Here is a 20,606-nt window from a genome sequence, read left to right as displayed (position 1 = left end):
ATTAGAATTAAAATAGCATTTTTTTTCTTTCTTTCTTTTGATATGGGAAATATGAAAATTAAGGATTGGTATGAACAAAACATTCAGCTATATAAATGTAATTAATATTGAGAAAATCAAAACTGACAAAGATATTTCAAATATTGATGGGAAATCAAACTTTAACAAGAAAAACAGGATATTGATTTATGAATTGATATTATTGTTGTTTGTATGATATTAGTAAAATATGATGAAGATGCCTATATCTAACTTTGTATACACCAATAGTACTAAAATTGTAACTGTGTAATGAGGGGAAAATGGAAAAAATATGGAGAAGAAAGGAGGATCAGGGAAAAAATACTGGATGTTAAATATATGAACCCAGAAAACACGTTGTTTACTAAGCACTAAAGATTGTAATTCTTAAAAATCAATAAAACATTTAAAAAGAAAATGTTTTTAAAAGAAAAAAGAAATGTCTGCCCAATGTTTGAAGATTGTGAGGGACCAGAAGGATCAAATAGGTTGGAACAAAGTCCTAGCAAAGATGTAGTTTTCATTTATCTTAGAATCATAGGGCTGGAAGGGACCTTTTAGAAACTATCTGTCTAATGTATTGGGCCTTTTTACTTGAACTGTTTCCATGTGTCTCTGAATGCTGCTTGAGATTGCTTAATCAGGGGGTCTGTATAACGGTCGCTGGCTGCCCAGACATGCAATCTCCAGGACAATCATTGGTTGGCTCTGGGGCAGGAATAGGTTCCTTCAAACCTATTGGCCACCCGTATAAGTAGCTGCGTAGAAGCCTTGATTACTAGTTGTAGTTCTGTTCCTGTTCTACAATAAAGCAATGTTCCTGTTTGAACCCTCTCATCTCGCCTCCCACTTGCAAGAAACCCAGTACACAACACTGGCGACAAAGGTGAGATCCTGCTTCTTCAGAAGAGCTGAAAGTCACTAGGGGGTGAGGCCAGCCAAAGCACCTAGCAGGGACCGTGTCCCCCCCTCGGCCAGCCTAGCATGCAACGCTAGCAACCACCAGCCCTGCAGACGACTCCCAGGGCCTACGAAGACGCAGGACGAGGCAACGAGAGGCCCAACCCACGAAGACTTCTCAAAAATGGCAAAAGTCAGAAAGCTTGAGGAGTTTGACGTTACTCACCCAGAAAGGTGGGCTTCGTACATCTTGAGGGTTGAAAACTACCTCCATGCCAACCAAGTTGCCGAAGATGGCCTGAAGGCCACAACACTCCTCTGGGTCTGCGGGCCTGCAACCTTCTATATCACAGAGAACTTGGTCACACCGGCGCAGCTGGAGTCCATTACGTACGCGGACCTGAAGAAATGGCTCGGCGACCATTTCCAGCCAAAATTGTCAGTGATAGCTTGGAGGCACGCCTTCAAACAAAGAGTTCAACAACCTGAAGAAATGGCAACGGAATTCATCGTGGCATTGAGACAAGCTTTGCACCTGTGCCAATTTTTGGACTTAGAAGAAAGGCTTCGAGACCAACTCATCTGTGGACTTCAGAACAGAGAGCTGCAGTACATTCTAGAAGGGAGGGGTGTAATGTATTGGGCCTATTTACTTGAACTGTTTCCATGTGTCTTTGAATGCTGCTTTAGATTGCTTAATCAGGGGGTCTGTGTAACGGTCGCTGGCTGCCCAGACGTACATCTCCAGGATGATCATTGGCTGGCTCTGGGGTGGGAATTGGTTTCTTCAAATCTATTGGCCACCACCTAGTGGCCAGCCGTATAAGTAGCTGTGTAGAAGCCTTGGTTACTAGTTCTAGTTCTGTTCCTGTTCTACAATAAAGCAATGTTCCTGTTTGAACCCTCTCATCTCGCCTCCTACTTGCAAGAAACCCAGTACACAACAATTTGGTTCTTTGGGGACTCATACTTCTGCTCTGATAGTGCAGGTCTGTGAGTCTGTGAGGCTCTTGGATTCATGGCTTCAGCTTCATTAACAGGTGGAAACTCTGTCCAGGAGGGCCTTTGATCTGATATATTGGTTGCAGCCCTTTTTGGAGCAGGGGCCCTGGTGACTGTTGTGACTTATGTCTTCATTAACTTGAAATATGATTACAGGGAGCTTCCCTTGAAGATAACTCAGAAGCTATAGCTGATGCAAAATGTAATTCCCTTCCTGCTATTCATGATAGCAGTTATTGCAGAGAAACCCCTATGTTGTTGCAACCACACTGGCCCATAGCTTTGCTCCCAGACTGGATTCAAGATGCTGTTTCTTATTAAGTCCTTTATGCCTTTTAGGTCCTTGTGATCCATGAGTCATCTTTAACCACAGATTGCCCATCCTGGGCTTCCTACATAAGGAATACTTTGGATGCCTCTGAAATGTCAGGACCAAGAAACCAAAAACATGCTTATTGAATGGCAGCTTTGGCCTTGTGAAACAGTTTTCCCACCCCAGTGTCTGTATGACCTACACATTGTCAGCTTTTAGAAAAGTAGGATGTTTCGACCTTAACTAATAGATTGCTGCTCATTTTTAGATGGTTTGATTTTTAATTTGAATTCAGTGTGAATGATTAATTAATTTGTTATGGTTTAAATGTTTTGCAGTGTAATGGAGTGCTGAGGCTTGTATTTTTCTAAGCCACCCTGAGTATCTCAAAGGGTTGAATCAGTGGTGGGATTCAAACATGTGGACAACTGATTCTCTGTGTGGATGCCGCTTCCGGAAGTCCATTTTGGGCCTGGGCAACAAAAAATTAGCTACCAGTTCTACCGAACTGGTGCGAACCGGCTGAATCCCATCACTGGGTTGAATACATATTTTGCATGTAAGCCTAAATCAACCCGCCCCAACCTGTTGCTTCCCAGATGTATTAGGATTACAACGTCTAGAATTCGCAGTCCGCCTCATCTCTCCTGTTGCCTAAACCAGAATGCTCCTTGGGAATTATAGGCAAGTGTAAGTAGAAAAAGCTCTTTTGGTTAAGGAACACCTCAGGCTCATATTTAGAAGAAAAAGCCAAATTACTTTTTAAATCTGCCACTATTTTTTCATTTTTTGGTAAGATCCTTTATTATTTTAAAATACTGCCTTCCATCTGCTGCTGCTTGATTAATCAAGAGAGAGATTTTTCCCAACTGATTCACTAAATTGATTTGTCAATTAAGCACTGCAGACCTGTCATTAAGTGTGGTCTAGTCAGAATGCAGAATGGTGGAAATGTATGAAAAGAGAAACATGACTACATGTCAGGGGATACTGGTTAGTATGGCACAAGTGGAAACAATTGTGTGCTCTCCAGGAAATTGTCTAAGGGAAACCTCAATAATGGTTAGATCATGACTGATGACTTATTTGCTCCCTCCAAAAAGCAGAAGTTATCTGCAGGGGAGGCCCTAGGATATTTGTAGTAACAAGAACACCTAGCCTGGTTGCTAAGTGACTTGCTCTCTTTACCAATTTTCTATGGCTGAAGGTCTAAAGTGAGGTCAAAGCACATGAAGTCCAAGGAAACATTGTCATCATCTTTTTCATACAAAAAGAGAAGTTCAGTAAGACTTTCTGGCATTGGGTTTCTTAATGTTAAGGGACCTGTACTTATTGAACTGTACTATCATGCAATGATAAACAAGGTAAGGTAATACGATGGGATATGCAGTCCTCCAAGGTCAAAGATCTGATACATTTAGGATACCAATTTAAAAAAATCACTTCTAATAAAGAAGTCTTAATGTTGTTCCAGAAAACTGATTTTGATTAATTTCAGTTTGGCTTCAAGCCACAGATTGACAATGGAATAGTTTTAACTGTTGTTTTGGATGACTTTTCAAAATGACAATTGAGGTAGTCCATTATTGGTGCTTTCTCTGAATGTCTTCATAGCTTTTAATACCTTTGACTTCATGTCTTGATGGATTGACTGGGGATTAAAAGCATGATAAAAAGTTTAAACAATAGTTAGACCATGGCTTAGAGTGATGTGTGAACTCAGCCTAAGTCCCCCTTAGTTTTTCCTAACCTGGCATCCTGCAGGTATTTCTAGGACTGTAACTCTAAAATTCCCTTGTAAATTGAAGTGTAGGGAGCATCCTGATGTGCTGCCGATGGAGGGGAAGAAGCAGTTATCACCAGTTTGCTTTCTGGTAAATTAGTGTTTTGTGATTGGCAATACATTAAAAAGGTAAAGTAAAGGTTCCCACACACATGCGTGCTAGTCGTTTCCAACTCTAGGGCCAGTGCTCATCTCCGTTTCAAAGCCGAAGAGCCAGCGCTTGTCCGAGGACGTCTCTGTGGTCATGTGGCCAGCATGACTAGATGCCAAAGGTGCACGGAACACTGTTACCTTCCACCGTAGTGGTCCCTATTTTCCTACTTGCATTTTTACATGCTTTCGAACTGCTAGGTTGGCAGAAGCTGGGATGAGTAACAGGTGCTCACTCTGTTACGCGGCACTTGGGATTCGACCCGCCAAACTGCCGACCTTCTGATCGACAAGCTCAGCGTCCTAACCCACTGAGCTACCGCGTCCCCCTGGCAATACATTAACAGACATTTTTAATGAAACTTCTTAATATGCTCTCAAAATCTTAACTGTACAGGTCAGGCTTTCCTTATCAATGCATCTCTTCTATTCGCTTTCTTCTTGCACGGATTATTATGACCATATATCTTTTCAAACTGTAACATGAGACAGCTGTTGGGATAGAAGGAATGAGAAGGAAGCTCTTCCACACAGAGCCCCTTCTCGATCTGATAAGAATCTAAATCACTGTTTGTCAATCTCAACAACTGTGAGATAGGTGAACTAGGGAATTCTTGCAGTTGAAGTCCACCCAGGTCACAATTGCTGAGATTGAGAAACACTGCTCTAAACAAACAGGAGCTGTTTTCCTTGGTTTCCCAAACTGTTTGTTTATGCACAAACAAAGATGTTTGTACTTTCCATCTGTACTCTGTCAGGGTCTGGCCTTCTGTCCTCCCAGTGCCATAGTTGGGCGGGTCAAACACAGCGGCATCTTTCAGACTGCAGCCAGAATATTCCAGTCTGTTCTGGATGCCTTCAACTCAATGGGACTTCTCCAAGGAAAGTAGGCTATTATTCATTCACTGTTTAACAACTCTGTCTGCCCTTGGACTGCAATCCTTACAACAGTTTGTACAAGAACGTGATTAAAAAGAAAAATTATTTAAATCACAGCAAATGAGGGCATGCAAATATAGAAAGTAATCCATAACCCAGTAAAAACAATAGCCTATGGCTGCTTTGTTTGTTTTAGTTTCAGTCTCCCCATCTCGATAAAGGACCCATTTTGCTAGTTGGAAAGAGAGCATACTTAGAAAAGTGAAGCCTGTGAAGTCCTGAATTCCTAGCTCACTGTAGCCAACATACTGTATATTGGCTACAGTATATATCCTTTCCTAAGGATGTGTTTGCAATCTGGGGGGGGGGGAGAGAAACAGTATAACATTATTACCACTTTTAGTAGTACATTGCCAATTAACATAGTAAATACCCAGGATATAAAAAGAATACTTATCCGACCATGTTAGTTTAGAACAGGATTTATTAAAACGGAACAACAACATATCCTTGAGCCAACTTTAGCCTTGAGTTCAGCACCCCACCCTGCAATTCTTTTTTGCCCTTTTATTGAACAGCTGGGATGAGGTCACCAGCCTGAAATTTGAGCAATAGTTAGTGTGCAGCTCTAGTGTGCGCTGCAGACAGTCCCAGGCTCATTTGCATAGTCTTTCAGTGCTTCTTTGGGTCATAGGAGCAATTGGAGAATCAAAGAAAGGACCTCTATGCTCAAGAGAGTGAAATTATTATTCTTAATTTCATACTGTTTATGAATGCCACTGGAAAGGAACAAACATGCTGTCTCAATGAAGAACTGAAACCCATCTTTTCTTTTCCCTGAAGGGTGTTTTGAAAGGTCTTGAATATAATTTGGCTCCGTGAAATGTATTATTTATTTAAGGCTCATCATAAAAATAATGTTGAAAAGTCCCCCACTTTTTAAGTTTTTGTAATCTACAAAGCATGATAGAACAAACAAAATGAAGGGGAAAGGGAGAAAGCAAGAAAACTACCACCTCTTAAATTCACCATTTGCTCAGGTCTTTTTTTAATCACAAGATGAAAATGATTTAAGAACTCGCTAAGACAGGGCTTTTCAACCTTTTCACCCACTGTACCACTTTTAGGATATGGCAACATCCGAGTACCGCCAGTCGCCTAGTAAGGTGTCAAAAACTTGATGACCAAAAAAAAAGGAAAAAAGTGATGAAGTACAGGTAGTCCTTGACTTACAACAGTTCACTTAGTGACTGTTTGAAGTTACAATGGCACTGAATAAAGTGCCCCCCAAGCCACAGCCGAGCAAGACACCTGCCTGTCCACCTGGCGGTGCTCTTCCTCCTGTCCGAGGTTTTCATTGTTGTGAGCATTTCTGTTGAGGATTGGCAGTAGGGGTGGGGTGGTGTTTGTTTTTTATTTCCCCCATCTGCTGGGTGGTTGCAGCAGGTTTTGGTCACTTCGCATGACCCTGGGACACTTTGACCGTTATAAATATGAATCAGTTGCCAAGGATCTGAATGTAAATCACAAGACCCTGGAGATGCTGCAACATTCCAGCTGATCAGTGCTTCTTCTGGGCTCAGCAGAAGCACCAGGATTAGTGCCGAGGTCCAGTTGGATCCTGGCGCTGATCCTGGTGCTTCCGCTGAGCCCTGATAGCCCTGCAGCTCCAGCCATCTCTTGCTCAGGCTTGTGCGATGCTGCCACCGGTTCAGCTTATTCCCCTCCCCCGCTACCACTTTTCTAGGATGGTCGCATACCACCTGCCATGTGCCAATGTACCACAGGTGGTACCCGTACCACTGGTTGAAAAGCCCTGCTCTAAGACCACAATTAGAGGCCTCAATGATTACCTTCCGGTTGCAGTGACATCCATCATTATGAAATGCTCTGAGAAGCTGATAAAGGACATTATTGTATCTAACCTCCCATCAGCATTTGACCCGCTTCAGTTTGCTTACCGACCAAATCGCTTTACAGATGATGCTATTTCTTCTGTTCTCCATCTGAGCTTCAAGCACTTAGAGGAAAGAAATACTCATGTACATTTGTTGTTTGTCAACTTCAGTTCGGCATTTCACACAATCATTCCTCAGCATCTAGTAGACAAACTGGGCCTTTTAGGCTTAAACACTCCTTTGTGCAACTGGATTCTTGATTTTCTTACTATCAGGCCCCAATATGTGCGAGCTGGAATAAATATTTCTAACACCATTTTCTTGAGCACAGGTTCTCCTCAGGGCTGCATTCTAAGTCTGCTGCTGTTCACCCTGTTGACCCATGACTGTAGTGCTAGGTTTGCCACCAACCATATTGTGAAGTTCGCAGATGACACAACAGTAGTGGGCCTTATTCATGACAACAATGAGGGTGCTCACCGCAAGGAGGGTGAGGGTTTGGTGAACTGGTGTAAGGAAAACAGCCTAGTTTTAAATACTGGAAAAACCAAAGAGATCATTGTCAATTTCAGAAAAGGCAGGCATAACCACACTTCTCTGTGCATTAATGATTCACCGGTGGAGATGGTTACCAGCATCAAATTCCTGGATGTGCAGTTAACAAGTAGGCTGGCTTGGTCGCTCAACAGCGAGACACTGGTGAAGCAGCCACAGCAGCACCTGCATTTTCTGCATTGCATGAGAAAAGCACATCTTCCTTCCCCTATCTTTACCACTTTCTACAGAGGGATGATTGAGAGCATCCCGTCGTACAGCATCACAGTCTGGTTTGGAAGCATCACTGCTTCAGACAGGAAGGCAGTGCAGAGAGTGGTGAGGATGGCTGAAAAGATCACTGGTAGTTCCTCCCCTTCCATCCAGGACACAGCACATAAGCGTTGCTTGAGCAGGGTCTGCAAAATTGTCTGGGACACTACACATCCTCTTCACGACCTCTATTCCTTGTTACCTTCTGGGAGGAGGCTCCGTGATTAAGTCACAGCCTTGTTCCATACAGTATTAACTTTGTGAACTCTAAAGCTTCCTCCTTCCGTTATGTATTCAAATGGACAGTGAATGATATTTATATATTACTTATATGCAGTGCTTTTTTTGTAAAAGAAAAAGGTGCCAGAACTCACACATGTCATACAACCCATCTTGCCTACCCTACAAGGTTCCATCCAAAAAAGGTGCCGGAACTCAGTTCTGAGCGTTCTATGACAAAAAAAGCCCTGCTTATATGTAAGGGTGTAGGTCTATACATATGTTGTATATAGTATATTTTAAATGTGTGTTATGTATGTGTACACTTTGAGAGGAAGCAACTAAATTTCATTTGTAATGTGTGCCATTGTGCCCACAGGGAAAAAAAATGACAAAAAAGGTTATCTATAGCTGTTGGGTAGGTAACATACGGAGATCCCAAAGGAAAATAGAATATAGGCAATTCTCACTTAAAGAATGCAATTGGGAGAGGCACGACACACCTGACTTACCATATCAGTCCCACTATGGTCATTAAGCAAATCACCTGCAGTTGTTAAATGTTATATAATGTGATTTTACTACCAGCTTCCCCATTGACTCTGCTTGTTGGAAGCTGGCTGTGAAGGATGCAAATAGTGAATGCATGACCACAGGACACTGTATCCATCATAAATGCACATTGGTTGTGAAAAGCCTGAATCATGATCACATGAGCCTGAGAATTCTGCAACAGAGCTGTAAGTTCAAGATATTGGAACGTATTGTATGACAAGTTCAAAGGATCGTATATTTACTTTCTCAAGGCCATTATAAGTTTGATCAGTCACTGGATAAGGCAGTCATTAACTGAGGACTACCTGTAGTTCTGTTTTCCTTCCTTCCTTCCTTCCTTCCTTCCTTCCTTCCTTCCTTCCTTCCTTCCTTCCTTCCTTCCTTTCTTCCTTCCCTTCCACATAAATTTACTAATTTATATTTTACTTTATTGCAGTCTATTGTAATGTTTGCTGAAGATGATGACTTAGCCAGGCCCAAGACAACAGAGATGTTCTCTGATGGTACTTCCAGCTTACCAGTATTTCTTCCACTCAAATCGTCTGATTTCACAATGAAAATGACGTAGGACTTGAGAGGACTTATTATGACTTTTGGAGATACCACGTCACTATACAGTGATACAGCCAGATGGCCACATTCAATTGCTATCCACCAGTTCTTGAGCTAATGGAAAATGGGTGAGCCCTATTCTGCTAAAGCAGCAAGGTTGGTGAGTGGCATTGTTTTAACTTATGGAATTTAATGTGTCAAATTGAGAGAAGGGATTGCTGGATTCTCAGGCTTTCTTTCCCTTCTCACCAAGAATCTTCTACAAGTGGGAAGAGCAACCGCTAATCATTCTCCCTATCATGGAATGGGATGGGGTTGGGTGAGTATAGGGAGGTCCATGTAATGATGGCTTTGATAACCTGGTTGCAAGTAGAGAGGTGTTCCATACTTGTCACTTTCGCCTATTTCCGAACATGAATTTTGTGCTCTTCTATAAGAGGGATAAATTGGTATTCATAAGCAGCCTGGCCATGCAGCTGTTGTAGCTAATAACTAGGTGCCTATTGTAGCTAATAACTAGTATATTTCTTTAGTTCTCAGTTGGATCTCTCTTTTATTAGCTTCCATCCGTTGCTTCTTGTCCTGCCTTTTGGTGCTTTGGGGCAGCCTCTCAGGTATTGGAACACTGCTGTCATGTCACCCCTGGTCCTTCTTTTCATTGGAGTAGCTATACCTAATTCCTGCAACCATAACCAATTCCTGAAAGATAATGGATAGCAAAATTTTACAGATTTTCACGGAATAAAAAATGCTACTTTAATACCACTACAGCTAATGGTAACTTTTGCTTAGTTTTGCTCATGGGATAGGGATGGGATAAAAGCAATGCCATCCAGGTGAAAGGGGCAAATGGATTGGGTTATGGGGTCATATGTATGACATTGTTAAATGAAGCAGGGATAGGACCTAAGATAACTTAGGCTGACTCTTTGCAGTGATGTGAGAGCCAAAGGTTGTAAAAATGCTTGTGCCCTTTGCTCTGTTACTTTTAACAAGTTTGTTTACTTTTATTAAGAAGTCAAAACTGGTTATCTCTGCTCCACAAGTACCGTAGGTTAGTTTCTCATTTCAGCAGCTTAATTTGCTATTAAAAGCAGCATTAAAAGGACCATTTCATTTTCACTCACTTTCCAGTTCTACAAGATATTTCTTCATCCTTTGCTTTACCACTGCAGTTAGGGTCACTCTGTATTCTGTGAAAATTTCAATAATAGGACAAATCATATAAATATGCAGAAACAGGAAAATTCTAGGTTTGGAAATGATGTTCCTTAGAGCAAAACCAATGTGTTTTTAAATTATTGTTCTTGGCAGAAAATAATTCCAGACTTCAGCTAGGCAATAGGCTCACCCATCCCAGACATGTATTCATCTTTTAACTCAGGCTACAGGAAATAGATTTCTTCTGCTTCACTCTTTCCCCCCGTCTGGATAATTCCATATCATATGCTCCATCTATAATAAAATGATATGATATGATATATGATATGATATGATATATGATGATAAGGCAAGGCAAGCAAAGGCAAGTAAAGATAAGCTAAGATAAGCTTATCTTTAAGATAATGAAAGATAAGATAAACAGAGATGAGATGAGATTACCTTTATTGCACACTGGTACACATTAAAAATGAAATTCTGTTGCCTGCTCTCAAAAGAAGGTATATATCTACACATACACAACACACATATGCACATGCTATACACATACACACACATACACACACAAATATATATATTGATCACTGTTCATTTTGAATACATAGTTAAGAGAGGAAAATTTAGAATTCATAAGGCTGATACTATATGGAACAAACCTGTGACTAATTCTAGATCAGGGCTGTCAAAAACACAATGTCACGTGACATGTCGCGACGTATAGCGACTTTTTTTGCCATTGCCGGCAATGGGGTGGGTGTGGTTTCTCTAGGATGCATCCAGCCTGCGGGCTCAGTTTGACACCCCTGATCTAGATGTCCTGCTTCAGATACCACAAAGCGTCCTCCCAGAAGGTAACAAGGAAAACATGTCACGGAGAGGATGTGTAGCGTTCCTGACTATACTGTGCACCCCAATCAAGCAGCGCTTATATGCTATGTCCTGGACAGAAGAGAGTGAACTACCAATAATCTTTTCTTAACTACCAATAATCTCATCCTCACCACTCTCCGCACCACCTTCCTGACCAAAGTAGTAAAACTTCCAAACCAGACAAACATTTGGGAGGTTCTAGATTATAAACTATTATTCTAGACTGGCATTTTGTAGCTTTCCTTCACTGTACTGGTTTGGGAGCCAGAGAATGTTGATCAGAAGTTCCAATCAGCTCAATATTTTCTTTGCAGAGAGAATGTCCACCCAGAAAAGCAGACAATCTGGTTCTACACCTGGAATCCAAGAAGCATCACAGCTTATTGGGATAACTGTAGAGACATATCTGAGCAATGAACAAGAATAATGATGAGATGCACTACCTCACTTCTGGCTCAAGCAAAGGAAACTACAGTAGGATTCAAAGTGTCTAAATGCAATTGCTATATAAAGTATCTCAAAAAGAAAACAGAATTGTACTTTGTGTTCCCCCTTTTTAAAGTACATCACATAAAGAACCTTGCTTTGAAACCACCTGTGATGTTATCGTACTTAATTATCTGGTTCAAGAAGGTTGCTTTTGTACTAATCAGGACAGAATGAAAAAAAACCAAACACTAGCTCCATGTTGTCATAAAAACCTTCCAAAATAAACTTCTCTGAGGTATCCTCTGAACACATGACAGGGTCATGCCAAATGCTGCTTCCTAACCAGAGTGACTCTTGTTTCGTCTGTACATCCCACTTGTATGTCAATCCTTTCCATCTGACAGTTGCTACATTTTCTTTTTAGGGACATAAATAGCTAAATGACAAAGAAATGTTGTCACACAAAGGCGTTAAAAATAAACTGTGTGACATATCACACCTATCATGTGGTATTATTTCTCAAAGTTTCCTGTGTGGATAGAATGTAATTTCTAATTAAGCAAAAATCTGTTACACTAAACATGCAACTTTTCCAGAAAGCGGATGAGAAATTTATTCTCATGCAAAAATTATTATTATTCTTGCCTCCTCCATAATTCAGTATATATAGAGAAAAACCACACTGAAAATATCTGTAGTTTTCTGTGGTTAGATGCATTCATATGGACTTCTGATATTTATATCTATGTTTACATATACCAGAGTCTACGCTTGCAAGGATCCTCCACCGTGAACAGAAGTTTGCAGGACCAGCTTTTTGATTGGAGGTACAAGATAGAAGGGGAAAAAATAGCAAGGTGAAAACTTTCACCTTTCTTATTCAACCTGTATGCCAAAGTGCTTATGAAGAAGTTGGAACTTGAGGAATCAAAAATCAGATTAAAGACTGGAGGATCAACAATTTTCAAAATGCTGATGCTATACATCTTCTCTCAGAAACCAAAACAGGCCTGAAATATTTGACTCAAAGGATTAAAGACAAAAGTGAGAAATTTGGTCTCATCCTGTACATCAGAAAGCCCAAGCTCACAATCACTGTGAGGAATGGAAATGTCGAAATAAAAACTGACAGTGAAGAGATGGATTGCATGCCAGATTTCACTTTCTTAGTGAAAAGTGATCGAAGCAGTGAATAATGTCCAGAAATAAATTGTATTTCAATCGTATTGGGTCACACAAAAATGATGAGCATGAAAAAGTAGGAATGTCACTTGGCAATCAAATACAAATTAGTTTGCACTATCATGTGCCCCATAGCTATCTGCAGCTGTAAAAGTTGAACCATAAAAAACTATACAGGAGGAAAATCTATTCATTCAAGCTGTCAAGCGTTTCTTGGACAGCAAAGTTGACAAAAAGCAAGCATTGGAGCATATAAATCCAGGCATATTCTGGAAGAGAAAATTACAAAATTCTGCCTTAGTCATTTTGGCCATGTGATGTAATCAAACTCACTGGAAAAGGCAGTTATGCTTGGAATGATCAGTGGTAAAAGGAAACAAGGCTATCCAAAAACATGATTACTAGGCACCATCAGAGCTAATACCAGCCAGACTATAAAAGCATGCCTAGAATCACCTCTGGCAAGATGAGCAGCATGCAAGCTTACTAAATAAATAAATACTTACTTACATACATACAACTGAAAGAAGCCATACAAGGTCAGAAAATGTGGAGTGACCTGGTCCATAGAATTGGTAAGATTTCGACACGTTTGAACGGATAGCAGTATCATCATTGCAGGCATTCCCACACCCCATTGGTCCCAAAGCAGCTTCTACTTTAGCCATTTCTCTCCTAATACTAGCCCTTTTTATTAGCAATTGGTTCCCTGAGTTCCTTTCATGTCTGTCACTTCCTCTTCTCTAATTTGGACGCCAACATCTCTCCCTGCTTCCTAAAAGTAGGCCTCAATTACTTGATTTGTGGCAGAAAAGAGTTTCCACTCTGAAAATATTCTGAAATGTATCTTCAGCTTATTGCAGTATACAAGGAGTAATGAGGGAGATTGAGCTGGACCCTTTAGTTGTCAGCTTCTTTGTAGTTATTGCAGTTAGCTTCTAATCCTCTGAAAGTTTAAAGCTCCACATCTAGTCAATTTCAATTTGCTGCTATTCAGAACTTAGTTGCACTATCCTAGCTCAGTCTGAGGGGTTCTTGGTACTCTCTGAGCTTGGTTGTTTTCTTGCTTAACCCCACTGCCTCCTAGCACTGATGATGTTACCTAGTTTGGGTAATGAAACGTCTGCAAGAAAACAACTAAGCTTAGAGAGCACCAAGGACCTCTCATTTCAACCCTGAGCTACAAATATTTTCTCTATTGATAGCTCAGACTGCCTCTCTCTTCTTTAGGGCTATTTCGGCCCTGGGGCCTTCTACCTTTATTTCACATCACTTTAACTGGGAGGCCCAAATGAGGCATGCAATAAGGATCGGACAAGCCAGACCAGGCAGGCTCTCACAGGGACCCCCTTGACTGGTACGCAGGCTTATTTTGCTCAAAATAATGAAATAATTACTTGTAAAATAAAAGAATTACAATTATTTTTTTTCCAAAGCAATAGAAGGCAAGACAAGAAACAATGGATGGAAACTAATCAAGGAGAGAAGCAACCTGGAATTATGGAGTGAGAACAGTGAGAACAATGAATTAGTGGAATGGCTTGCCATTAGAAGTTGTGGGTGCTTCATCACCAGAGTTTTTTAAGTAAAGACTGGACAGGCACCTATCTGAAAGGATATAGGATCTCCTGGTTGAGCAAGGAGGTTGGACTAGACGACTTCCAAGGTCCCTTACAGCTCTATTGTGATTGATTCTATATCTCTAATGTCTCATAAGCTTGCCACAAGTCATGGTTTAATAATTTAATAGGTGAAATATATATTTATACAGCTTAACGTTAGTGCCTATATTTTCATTACAATATGGTTTTACAAACTTTTTCACTTTGGTCTCATGTTGTTTGCTTTATTTTCCTAGAATGCTACTTTTTAATTATGTTCTCATTATTGCTTCTTTGGGGTTTTCTTTGCTTTCTTATGCATCTAAGAATTTCCGTGCCCTGATTTTGCATCATTTCCTTGCAAGTTTCTCAGAGATTCTGCAACATCCTCCATGATGTCCACTTTGCAGTGATGACTATCTCAGTACATGAATTTTGTACTTCATTTATTCTTACTGCTTTTTGAACAGTAAACTGAGTTGTGATGCTGTTGAATTTCCTTCACTTTTGCTACGATAGCCTAGTAACAATAGGCAAATATATCTGGAAGCAAAGTTTTGTAGCACCATCATCACTGAAGTCCTCTGCTTGCACTTTAAATGGAGACTGGGCTGAGTTTAATTCCTTATTTGGTAATTATCCAGGTTGCATTACTCAGAAAAACACTTGCTTCTGCTTGGCAATTGGTTGATACAGGACCATGTATTGATGTGATTGGTTTGATTTTTTAAAAAAAGATATTCAATTTATTTGGGGAAAAAGGTTTGCTTTTTAAAAAAAGAGATATGTGATTTACTTGGAAAAAATGCCTCAGATTATCAGATAGCATGACATAGATCATATAAGAAAACTTTAGGACAACATGATAATGACTGATGATACATTACTTTTACACGCCACTGGACTCCCACTGATTCTGGGCTTCTTACAACATTAAAACCAACCAGCCAAAGCACTCCCCCCCACCATGTAGATAATAAAAATCCAACAAACATATACAGGTGTAACAGCTCATGGAATAATTCACAACACATACATTGATGGCTCAAATAGTATCCTGGCCCAGTGCTCAAGATAAAAGCCAGGTCATTTCTAAAGGCCAACAGGATCAGTGCCATCCAGATCTTTGGGAGGGAAGAATCCTGTTCCATAGGACAGGCACAGCAACAGAGAAGGAAGACTTCCTGGGCCCCTCTAAATGGAGCTATAAGTAGTCCTCGGCTTACAATAGTTCATTTACTGACTGTTCAAAGTTACAACAGGACTGAAAAAATAACTTATGACCTTTTTTCACTCTTACAACCATTGCAGCACCCCCATGGTCACATGATCAAAATTCAGATGGTTGACAACTGGTTCATATTTATGATGGTTGCACTTCCCGTGGTCATGTGATCACCTTTTGCGACCTTCTGACAAGCAAAGTCAATGGGGAAGCCAGATTCACTTAACAACCATGTTACTAACTTAACAAATGCAATGATTCACTTAACCAGTGTGGCGAGAAAAGTCGTAAAATGGGGCAAACTCACTGAACAAATTTTTCACTTAGCAACATAAATTTTGGGGTCAATTGTGGTTGTAACTCAAGGACCACCTGCATTTAACAGGAGCTGTCAAAGCAAGAACATCCAATGTTAGCATGGCAGGAGCCAGATCAGCAGTGATCATTTGAGACAAGGGTTCCTCAAGTATTCTGGCCCCTGCCCATGAAGGGCATTGTAGGCCGAAACCATACGGCACTTTGAGTTGTCTGGTAATTAATGCAAAGAATGCAATAGTGGTATTACTTGGGTGTACTCAGATGCATCCATAACTTCCTGTGCTTCTATACAGTATTCTGGCCCAATCATGTTTCCATAAGTCTTCAAGTACAGCCCCATGTATAGTGCATTGTAGTAATCCAGGCAAAAGTTTACCAGAGTATGAGCGGACATCATCCAGACTTAGAGAGGAAAGGCTGCAATAAAAGACAGATTTATGCAAAGGTCCTTCTGGTCAGGCTGCCATTTGCTTCTTGAACAGGAGCCTGAAGCCCAGTGTAATGGAATGTGTGGGCGATTTTGGGGAATGAGGAGAAGAGATGTTGCCTAGGCAACAATCAGACAATCAGAGAAGGGGGAGCCCTCAAGGGCTTAATGGTCAGAGAAATAAATTTAGCAAGGACTCGCCCTATTGATCAGACAGTTAAAGGTAACAGACAGGAAGTTTGTATCTTCAGACTTGCAAGATTCTACTAATGTAAATAGAATTAGGATATTAAACAATAGAAATTAGAAGCTAAACAAGAATTAGGTCATCTAGTCTTGTTTCCTATCTGGTTTATCTGGGAGGTCTGGGATCCAAAAGGACCCACAGATAGCAATTCAAACCATTCAGAATCAGCAATAGAAAATTTATTTTTCTTTACTATATCCTTGCTTTTTCTTTCTTTTCTATTTTTCTTTCTATTTTTTTAAGCTTATATTGGTCCTTAAGCTTTTAAATTGTAATGTGTAACAGCATTACTGTAAACAAAAATAATCATTCTTAGAAAAGAATCTCTTTTGGCTTAGACAACTACCAAAGAGGAATACCACTTTGCTTGTTCATTTTTAAGGAAGTGGCAGTTATCACTGCTCCCAGTAATTATCTCTATTGTTTAATTGTTTTATTGTTAGAAAGTTTTTGCTAACAATTAACCAGAAACTTCTTCCTGTAACTTAAGGCCATTAATCTGCACATTCCACATTTAGACAAATAGACAACATGTCTTGGGTTGTTTTGTGTGATGGAATGTCAGTGTGCTATCAAAGTGCTCTCAGACTTTTCCCCACAATTCCTAATTCCTGCAACTTTTAATTTCCACTCCACTGTTCGGTATTCTTACCAGTCTTTCAACTTATTCCACTTTCTTGCAATGTTTCTTATAATGTGCTACCCAAACTTGGGAACAATAGTTGAGATGTAATCCAAGGGTCACTATGAGTTGAATGGGTTTATAAATATGTTTTAAACAAACAAACTGCAGAGAATGGTAAAGGAAACTAGATTTACACTGGATTTTCTCAAAGTAGTTTTAATTGCCCCGAATTAGGAGGTTGGAATCAGAATCTTTTTTTTAATTGAAAAGTTTTACAATACATTTTTGAATACAAAAAACCCCCCTCCTCCCCCTCCCCTCTCCCCAACCCTCCCCTCCCCTCCCCCCTCCCCGACTTCCCAGAGCTGAATACAGGGTATAATAATACAAACAAGCATAATCTAAAATATGCTAACAACAAAAATAAAACATTAAATTCTATCGCACTTTAACTCTCCATAGTCATAGTATTAACGAAATAACTACTAACTAATTATACGTCATTATACGTTATGACGTGGAATCAGAATCTTGAGAAATGAGATAAGAATCCTCTGGCCCTCCTTTATTAATGTGCTTATTAATCCGGGCTCTCTTTGTAGCTTATTCCTCTAGGATGTTTGCATGAAGGACAAAAACTGATTATTCAATACACTAATTATTCAATCCCATAAGCTGATTGTTCTTGTTTCTTTTTCATGAAACCTGACCAATGGAAAATTAAATGGAAATATTACTTCTCGTGATTGGGAAACTTTACTTCTGTTGTTGCAACTGAAAATTGCACTTATGACTGCTTCTGAAAATTGAAAGACGTGTTCACTGCAGAAGAATCAATGAAGGATTTTTCTGAGAGAAGACAAGTGGAAAATGGGTGCTGAAAATAAATCAATATTCAGGTAGTCTTCAACTTACAACAGTTTGTTTAATGACCATTTGAAGTTATAATGACACTTTAAAAAGGGACTTATGAGCATTTTTTCACTCGTACAACTGTTGCATCATCCCCTTGGTCACATGATCAAAATTCAGGTGCTTAGCAATTGGTTCATATTTATGATGGCTGCAGTGTCCAGAGGTCATATGATCACCTTTTGCAACCTTCTGACAAGCAAAGGCAATGGGGAAGCCAGATTCATTTAACAACAGTTTTACTAATTTAACAGCATTGTGGTGGAGGGTACAGCTGTAAGTCTTGTGGTTTTGCTATAAAGCTATGCAAGTGGAAATCTGAAGAAATAACTCTGAGTCCATTTTCATCCCATTGATATGCTCAGCTGTTATTACAACCAAAAAACAATGCAAATGGCTCCTCCTCAAAGTAATCTGAAGGGAACATGCTTGTCAAAGGTTTTTGAGTAATGGCTTCTAACCTTCTAAGTAATGGCTTCTAACCTTCTAGGAAATACTATTAATCAGAGTTCTTGGATGTGTGTTTATCAATTAAACAGATTCTAGTTCTGGTTTCCTAGTTGGGAAACTTAGATGATGATGGGGGAAATATGAAAAAAGTTCCCAAGAGGATGCCTTAGAACTGGGCCTGTGGACAAGAGAGAGATGAGCAGAAAAAAAGAATGTGGAAAGCTGTGAGTCTGGGCCAGGAAGAAGAGAAGGGTTGGTATAGGGTGATCTATCTAGACTGAGTTGCGACATAGGAATTTTGCTAGTTGTGGTTTCCCTTTCCTCAGCAGCACAGTGTCCAGGAAATTCCCCAAAGAAAATGTTAACTTTACTCTAGGGGCCAAGGAGTTAGGGATGGTTTTCATAGGAAAGACTCATTTGCATTGCACTGACAATTCTTGGATTGCAGCTCTTTAAAAATGTGTCTTATTATTGCCCTATACAGTTCTTGCACATTAAAGACCCATCTCATTTTTGAATATGAAAAGGTTCTTATGGAACTACTTCTCTGATTCTGGAAGAAATTCCTTAAAATATTGCCCATCCAAATAATTACTGTGGCTGCTTATGGAACTATGTTGGCCCATCTAGAGCTAGAAAGTGTCCCCCCCCCCCATTTCCAGTGCTTGTTGTACTCCTGTTGTGCAGATTGCCTATTTCTCCCTGACTGATTGACATACAGTATTAGACAAAAAGTATACATTGTTCACAGGTTTTCCATAGCTTAAACATCCATACTAAATTCATATTGACGGGATGTATCAAATAGTCCTATCATCCCAAGGATATTGTGAAAATATATAATTCTATGAGAGTTAATTGCTGCAAATCACAGGCATTTTGTATAGTTTTCATCTCAAATACCACATTTGACATATACTTGATAGCCAGGCATAGACAATTATTGCCAAATTCTCACTGGTTACTTTGAATTTGCTAGTGCTTTTACATTAAAAAGTGCTCTCACAAGACACAGGATATATAAATATTGACTGAATAACATTTATGCTGGAGTTTAGTATATAACTCAAAAAATAAAAGAGTACAGGAAATGTAAAATTTTGAGTTTTTTATGGGACAGGTTCTAGTAATAAACAGTAGGAGCTAAATCATTATGTTCATTACGTTTTATTCATTGGGATTAGTGTTTTATTCATCTTTAAAATGCAAGACAGATCATGGCAATATCTCTTTAAAAGTCAGCCTTACTCTTTAAATTTGCTCTTGAAGCCTATTGCAATCTGCTTCCTTGTTGCATTAATTACTTTTGAATACTGTTTAGACAGTATTGAATCTGTTTATATTTTCTTGCCTTGTTTCTGAATAGTTTTCATCCTACGGTTTTGTGTAATGTAATTTGATTGTGTCTGAGGAAACCTAATTAGAACGGATCTTTATTTTTCTTTGCTGAAAAAAGCAATATACTTGTTGAAAGAGAAATAGTAAATGGTGAGGAAATAAAAACCTAGCACTACAGTACAATCATATCCTGGTAAAATCTATGTCCCTATGAAATTGTTTTCATTTTGTCCTCAGATTTAAGCTCTATTGCTATGGGATTTATTTATTTTATCCCTCTTATTCTGAAGACAACTTCGAAATGTAAAAAGTCTATTAGGTTTTGTCACCCATTTTAACTGGGATGGAAATAAACTGCCTGGAGTGACTTAAAACAGAGAAAGGGTTGGGATTAGCAACAGGCAACCAGAGGAGAGGTGAAAAAACTCAGGAGATTGGCCAGGGCTGTACAATGGAAGACCCTCCCCCTACCTTTTTTTTTTTACATATGTCACATGTATAACAAAACAATGGACTTTGATGTGGTCAAAATCTTGATTTTTTTTAAAGAAAACATCTCCCCCCCCTTCATTCTCCAGCACACATGACACCAAATTTTGTGCTGGCATTAGTTTATTGCTTAATTAAAGATGGTAAGTAGTAGTAAGTAGTACCCTAAGTAGTAGAAGGACAAAAAGTAGATTTGTCATTGCATGCTGGAATGAGCATTACTTGCTACTTGAAAGTAATAAATCTTTTTATT

This window comes from Vipera ursinii, assembly GCF_947247035.1.
Source record: "Vipera ursinii genome assembly, chromosome: 3".
Taxonomy (NCBI): Eukaryota; Metazoa; Chordata; class Lepidosauria; order Squamata; family Viperidae; genus Vipera; species Vipera ursinii.
This window is presented reverse-complemented; position numbering follows the sequence as displayed.